Consider the following 7676-nt stretch of genomic DNA (forward strand, 5'->3'; position numbering starts at 1 on the left):
GGATTTTAAAAGAAATTCCTGCGTCTGCTTGACCTCCCTGCTTTTCCTCTACTTCGTCTCTCTCTGCATCTGAATCCCGAAAAACGACACGAGAACTATGCCTGTGGAGTAAATCTGCATGTTGTGCCTATAGATGTCATTTCCCCAATGCGTAGCGATACATGTACAGAAATCAATAACTTCCCTGTATGTCTGCTATTCAACACGGATGGTTGAGCTTGCCTAAGCTACGCGGCCACTTTTATGCTGTCAATTATTTCGGCCTATGCGGCCGGCACAAACTATTTGCTTTAATAGGCTAGCCCGTTAACGTACTATCAATGAACGACGTCGCTTCTTTTCTTTAAAATTCCATATGTACTTTACAAAAGCCCCATACACCTGTTGACAGCCAGCAGCATGACGATTCCGTACGATGACTGGACTGATGTGTGGATGAATGTTATGAGCGTCCCCTTTGGAACGGGGTAGTGGGTTGCAACACCAAGCTCTTGCTATTATACTGCATAATGTTCTACCTAGGTTAAAAATGAAAAGGAAAGAAAAGGGAACCACTACGAACTCCCACAACTAAAATTTTCTGATCCACTATTAAGAACTTTGCTTTTGTACGTCCCAGTTTTTTGTCGTTTCCCTACCTTTTTTCCACCAATCTTCCAATCGCCTCTTACTAATCTCTATTGCGGACGTGTTTACTTTTCCCCTGCCCTCGCTGAACGCAAGGGTTTCAAGGAGGCCAGTGGTGCCTAAATCGACCGCTGGGCATACGTTTTCACATTCTAATAAAACATGCTCCATCATTTCCCAAGCTTTACCGCAGCAAGCACATGCTTCTTCTTCCTTCTTATATCTCGCTTTATAGGTGCGTGTTCTAGGGCATCCTGATCTCGCTCCAAAAAGTAATGAGCTTCCCTTTGAGTCATCATAAATTGTTGCTTTCCTGATTTCGTTTTTTTTTCCCTTTTAAGTAATTACTCATGGCAGGTTTCTTTTCCATTGCCGTCTCCCATGAGATTATTTCAGTCTCTCTGACTTTCCGCTTGCCGTCCTTTGTTACTGTGTTGCCCACCCTGCAGGCCGCATACTTGCTGGTAAGCTTTCTAGTTCTTTTCCTACACTGTGAATCAATGTTTTTCCTGTACAGATACCTCAACACTGTCCCAGCCCATTTACTTTCTTCCATATTCATCAGTCGTTCTTCATAATCAATTTTCCTGTGAGCTTCCCTCACTTCAAAAACTAGTCAAGCCCATATAACCCTGCGCAGCTTCATTTGTAGTCTTCCCGTCAGCACCTAATGCGAGATGTCCCACTGACCTTTGGTTCCCATCGAGTCCTGATTGTACCCCTGATTTAAAGCAAACAACCCCATTTCTAAAAGTAAGTCCTGGGACCATTACACATTTCCGCATACCCCGGAGCACCTCGTACCTATTGTATTGCCATAGCGCTCTGTGCTTCATTATGGCTTCATTTCTCTTCCCCTTTACTGTTTTTGTTTTTCCCTGTGTTTCCGTATATCTATTGCCTTAGTTTATCCATATACCAAGGTATTTATGCTCTCTTACCCGAGCTATTTCCCGGCACTGTATGGTCACTGTCTGTTCACGGGTTTCATTGAACACCATAATACCTGATTTTCTAACGCTAAATTCCAAACCTAAATTGTTGCCTTCCTGTCCGCAGATATTAGCCAGACGCTGCAAGTCACTTTGCTTGTTAGCTAGCAACACAATGTCGTCCGCATAAAATAAAGTTGGAAGCTGCTGCTCTACTACTGTACCCGCCTGGTTGTATGAGAACCCGATATTACTTACTTCTAGCGCGCTCTCCATCCTCATCCCGATTGCGCGTTATCGCTCGCCACCTAGCGGCGGCGTCCAGCAACAGCCGATCCACGTTCAGCCTTGAAGCGAAAGAGGTTCTCGCATTACGGCGCGCGCTGCAATGTTGCTTCGTGGTTTTGAAATAGTGGCGATGCCGCCGCGCCCAAGCCCGAAAACAGATGTCGAAACGCTTTTGCTGTGTAGCATTACGCCTGCAATCGCGGTGGAAAGATGGCAATGTATCGTTCCATCGTCTGCCGAGTGGAGCAGACGACGCGCATCGGAGAGCAACATGGATAAGAGACCTGCGCATTGGGAAAAAAGTTGACCGACACTGTATGGCGGTTTGTTAGAAACACTTCGATCGGGACGACTTCTTTCTTTCTTTCCCGGTGAGTAGACCATTGTTTTCCTTTTACGCATGCGATTCAAATCGCGGAGAGTATACTTTCGTTTAAGCAGGCGCTTTAATAAATAATAATAATAATAAATTAGAGCGATGAACGCTTAAGCTTTGTTTTGTTATGCAGGTGTCACACGTACACTTCTGATCGCGATCGGGACCGATCCGGATCGAAATTCGTGACTGCGATTGGCTCTCTCGCGCATTTTGTGCAAAGGAACCAATCACGACCGAGAAGTTCGATCCGGATCGGTCTTGATTGCGATCAAAAGTGCGCCGTGTGACACCCGTATTAGTTTAGTCTGCTGTCCGAGCCTTATAGTGCTACTACGATGCTTTAATTAAGCAGCAAGAATGTCCTCGCTAACGCACTGTTGTCCGCAGGCTTGGTAGGGCAGGGACGATGGGTATAGCTCGGAAAGGCTTAAGTATATATAAATCGTGGTATACACGTTACGCCACGAGGTGACATATAAATTTCATGACACGCTTGAAATAGTTCTGCGGTGTAAACAGAAAACGGCTGTTTTCTCATTCAACGCGGTGAGTTGTCCGTTGACGTGCTCGCGAGAAATGGAGGAGCAACAGCAAGGCTCGGCGCTCCTTCCAGCTTGGCATATTCGACCTGCGCACCGGTCCGCTGGCTTGCTTTCCCAATAGGTGCGCCGCGCAGCTATAAATAGCGTTACGACTGGTTTAATTCGTTTCAAAAGTCAGACACCTCGTTACGCTAATACCAAAATTACTTGTCTCGAAATAACCCGCCGGTAAATTTCGGAAACCTGTCGTAAGATAAAAAAAAATGACGTACAGCGCGAAGGACAAGGACTGCGACAGACGACATTCACTGCGACGACATTCAGCGCAGTGTATATCGTCTGTCGCAGTCCTTGTCCTTCGCGCTGTACGCCATTATTTTTTTTTATTCTGAATTACCAACTAGCCCAAGCAATCACCCTAGTTGACTGTCGAAATAATCGAAATGTGGTCCGATTTGGTTGTCATTCACTTTTTCGCGTTCTCGCGTTTCACGGAAGTTCGAGACTCTACGCGGTGCGGCGGGCGTCTGCATTGCTGTTTTCCTATAGTCCGGGCCCTGCTTCGAACACGACGCATGCAACAAACATGAACAAGCACCAGTCGTCGGACGCAGGTGACCTTATGTATAGTTTAGAGTTCGGCGGAATATTGTCTGGTGGAGGTAAAATCGTTGTTAGAAAACGAATCAGGTCACTAACTAAGGTCTGCTGCTTTTCACCTGCTTCATTTTCTAAAGATGACCTTATGACGCGGATCGGCGAACGACAGAGGTGCGCACCCCTACTCACAAGTGTAACTCTCATTTGCTTTTTTCTCGTAACACCCACTGACCAGGTAACCTTACAATTTTCGGCCTCTGTCGGTGTCCGCAGTATGCGTATGTAGCTTCTGAAAGGCGAGAGAAAAAGAAAGCGTTGCTACTTATATACAGTGACATGCTATTTGTTATGTACTGCAACAAGGAGTCGCCTGTGAAGTTCGAAAACAGTCAGGCATCTTATACCTGCGGCGACGTCGCGCACAAGTGCTTGCACCTTTCGGAGAGGCCCGTTATAAGCACGAACACTTGCCTTTTTCGACACTTGCCCTCTTCGACACTTGCCTTCTGATGTCTTCCTTTGCGAAGTATAGTGTGCTGCTCCACAGAACAGCTTGCGCTGCGACATCATCCTGTAGCTTGAGTTCAGCAACTTCGCATTCTGAATATTTCAAAACGGGCGTAGAAATAACAAGCGGAAGCTATAAAATTTTGCAGTGTATTTTATCCTTAGCAAGCAAAAATTTTATTTTTGCCTAAATCATATCGACGAATTGAACTACCACGTTTCCCGAAAATCTACAAGGTCACTTATTTATCCCAGTCGGGGCGAAAAGTAGCTTCAGAGGTTAGCAGCATTGCCATGACGCCACATTCTACCACGGGCCGACGCTGGACAACGCTGCACATTATATATATATATATATATATATATATATATATATATATATATATATATATATATATATATATATATATATATATATATATATATAAATTGAGATGCTTGTGTGTGTTGTGGTTAGTACCCTACCGGCGACAACATCCATTGTCGTTTCCCATTCTACAAATCAATTAAAATCTACAAATAATTTCATCTGCGCCTTCCTCGGCTTCATATGGTTGCGGCCAACAGGCAAGCACTCAGTTTCCAGTTCGTTCATATACCGGGTGTTTCCGCGAACACTTCAAAAATGATTAAAAATTGCCTGTGGCAGAGAGCCAACTCTAGCCTAGTCTAGCGGACATACTTGGGCAGCAAACTCAAATGCGTAATCGACTAATTAACAAAAATTCACTCAGCAAGTTCTTAACTAATTACCTTACATGGCACGTATTGCAATTTACAAATTCTAGCAGGGGAGTTCGCAAGTCTGATCCACTTGGAACAAATTCTCAGGGCGACAACAGTTCCGGGATATGAATTCTCAAACTTTGTGGATAAATGCATCGGGGTTCCAGTTACTTTTGTGCTGCAATGCATACAATTGCGTTTTGTTAAGAAAGTAAGTGGAACGACAATGCATTCTTACCGCAAGTTTAATTGACTGCGCACATTTCGTAGATAGTGTCATCCAGGCACTCCTTTCCAATTGGAGATGCCTTAGTCCCACCCGATAGAATCTGTAAATTGCAATACGTGCAACAAGGTAATTAGTTGAAAACATAATTAGCGAATTTACGTTAATTCGTCGATTATGCAATTCAACGTTTTTTTTTTTTTTTGCTCAAGCAATGTCCGCTTCTTCGAGTAGACCCGCTCGTGGACTAGAGTTGTGCTCTCTGCCACAGGCAATGTTAAAGAAAGAAATTTTAAAGTGTTCGCTGAAACACCGTCTGTGTGTAAGAAACGCCAGCGCCGGCCGCCCCCTTGCTCGCGTGGACTCTTCCACAGTCTCGCCCTCTCCGGCCAGGAACGTAAACAGTTCCACGGTGTCTCGCATCGGTCGACGGCCGCGCGCGCGTCGAGCGCTCTCCAATTACTCAGAAACAAACAAACAAACAACAACAACAACAACAAAAAGGTAAAGCGCAGGGAGCAGCTTTGCTCTCCCGAGTCTGTGCCATCGCTCGCGGGAGGAGCAATTAACTGCGCGCTTACTGTTTTTTTTTTTTTTATACGCGTCGCCTGCGCTGATTGTGACATATCCGCAGCCACCGTCTTATCGAGTCTTGCGCGTTCGCGGCTGTCCCGCTCTGCTACATGAGCCCGAACACCAAGCCAACAAACCGCGCGCGCACGCACGCAAAAGATGAACCAAATAACACGACAAAAGCAGTGTGGCAGTAGCAGCGGCAACAACGAAAAGCGCAGAGAAAGAAAGAGCGCGCGAATTGATGCAACACAAGACGTATAATATAGGTCTAGTTAGGCCTCGCGTCGGTTGGGCCGTCACCGCGGCGCAGGACGCTGCGTCGAGGGTCGATAGCTGCCTCCTCTTTCGCTCCCACTGCGGCCACTGTGAGGAACTTCCGGGCTGCTTCCGGTGCGGTTTCCACTTGCGGCGTTCGGGCGAAGGGCGCCCTTATACCAGCCGACGCGGTCTTACGCCGCGCCAAGTCTCCGGCTCTGTTTACGGGGGGCACAGTGGGCATTCGCAACTTTCACCGCCTATAGGTGGCGCTACTCGAAATTCAATATGGCTGTCGTTAAGGGGATCGTGCAGACGCCACCGGCTATTGTGCACGCTGCATCGGATCGCATAGTGTTTCCGGCCGCAGCGTGGTATTGTCATGTCTTCATTTCAAAGACCACTGACTCTGGGATGTATTATGACCCACATCGGGGGTTCAGAAACGCGTGTTCGGTGACTGGTTGAAGGTGAAGAAGTGTTGAACGCAGGACACATCGTTTGCTGCGGCTTGAAAGAATGCACAGTCTCGTAGTACACCGTCCAAGGATTGTGCCTGCAAACATCACAAGTGCGGCAGAAACCGCACGAGCTGTGGTTCGAATTTAGGAGCGACGAAACCATAAAAATGGGTACATGTGCTATTTACTGGCTTTGTATTTTTTTTTTCTGCCGAGTCCCTCGCCGAATAGGCTTCAGTGGCCGCACTTCAGGAAATTAAAACAGCTCACTGTGTTTACTGCAGGGGCGTGAGCGGGCCCCAACGCTCCGTGAAAATGAATTGCTTGCTGCTGGTGCGTGTGGCATGGTATACGTGTACGACATATTCGGTCGTCCACTCTTAGTTTGAACACGCGAGCACATGGCTGCGCCCTTCAGCCTGCAAGTGCGTCTGACATATGTGCGTTTCCAGACAGACTGGTTTATGCGTAAAGGGACCACGAGTTGCTGCTTCACGTCGTATGCATTTTTGCTACGATGCGCGGCTGTGAGCACCGCTACACGTTAAGAGGGGCCCCGTGTACTGCCACGGCTTCGGTGTCCGAACCCTTGCCTCGCGTTGCCTGGCAAACTATGCTGCCTTTATGCGCTAGTAAACAAACGGTATTCGCTCGCATTCATTTGCTAAAGCATCGTCTATGCAGTCGTACAGCACATGGCAAACATTTAATGATGCCGAAAAGCTGATTTCATCGCCGTAGGAGCATTACATTGATTTGGTCATTCTCCGATGAACCGTAGAACTCGATTCGCCTGCCCACACCTCAAAAGTGGTTCTTCCAGTACTTACAGGAATATTTTTTGGAGCCCAGATGCAAAAAGCCGCTAAGAAAATACTGCACGAAGGCAGAACGAAAGGAAAAAAGATACACAATGAAACGGGAGAAAACGCAATTACGTTTATTCACATAACATGAAGAGTGCCTGTCCTGCATTGGCGCAACAAATTTTTTTTTTCTTACAGGGCCACTGCTCTTGCAAAGCAGGCAAGCAAGCAGGCAACACAGGCTGTGAGCCGTACCATGTGCATATCCTCACCAACCAGCATGCACAAAAGTTTGAGGAACTTCTCTTCTATGAAGTCGCATTCAGAGATTGCGACAAGTTAAGAATTTACAGAGCTGATATGAACCATTTGAGTGCTCAGCTAGCAAAATTTTATAAGGACATGGTTGCTGTGAGCTCAGCACAAGCAGTTAGAATTTGTGCCGAGACTGCTGGGCAAAATAATACACAGTGGCAAAGAGAGCGAATGCTCAGAATAACAGGAAGCAAGTGCCACACATTCTAGATTTGCGCCATCACCAACAAACAGCTGGCAAAACAAAATTGAAAAACTGCTGACGCAAAACTTCCAAGGAAACGACGCCACGAGATATGGCAAGGCGTGCGAGAAGCCAGCTCTCGAAGAGTATGCACTTAACACATTGTTTTTGTGACAGGCTTCCCAATGCGCAATTTCACTGCCCACTCCTTTTGCTTTCGTTCCTCGCAAGGAAACGAGTGAAGGCTTACCT

Source organism: Dermacentor variabilis, chromosome 8, assembly GCF_050947875.1.
Source record: "Dermacentor variabilis isolate Ectoservices chromosome 8, ASM5094787v1, whole genome shotgun sequence".
Lineage (NCBI taxonomy): Eukaryota > Metazoa > Arthropoda > Arachnida > Ixodida > Ixodidae > Dermacentor > Dermacentor variabilis.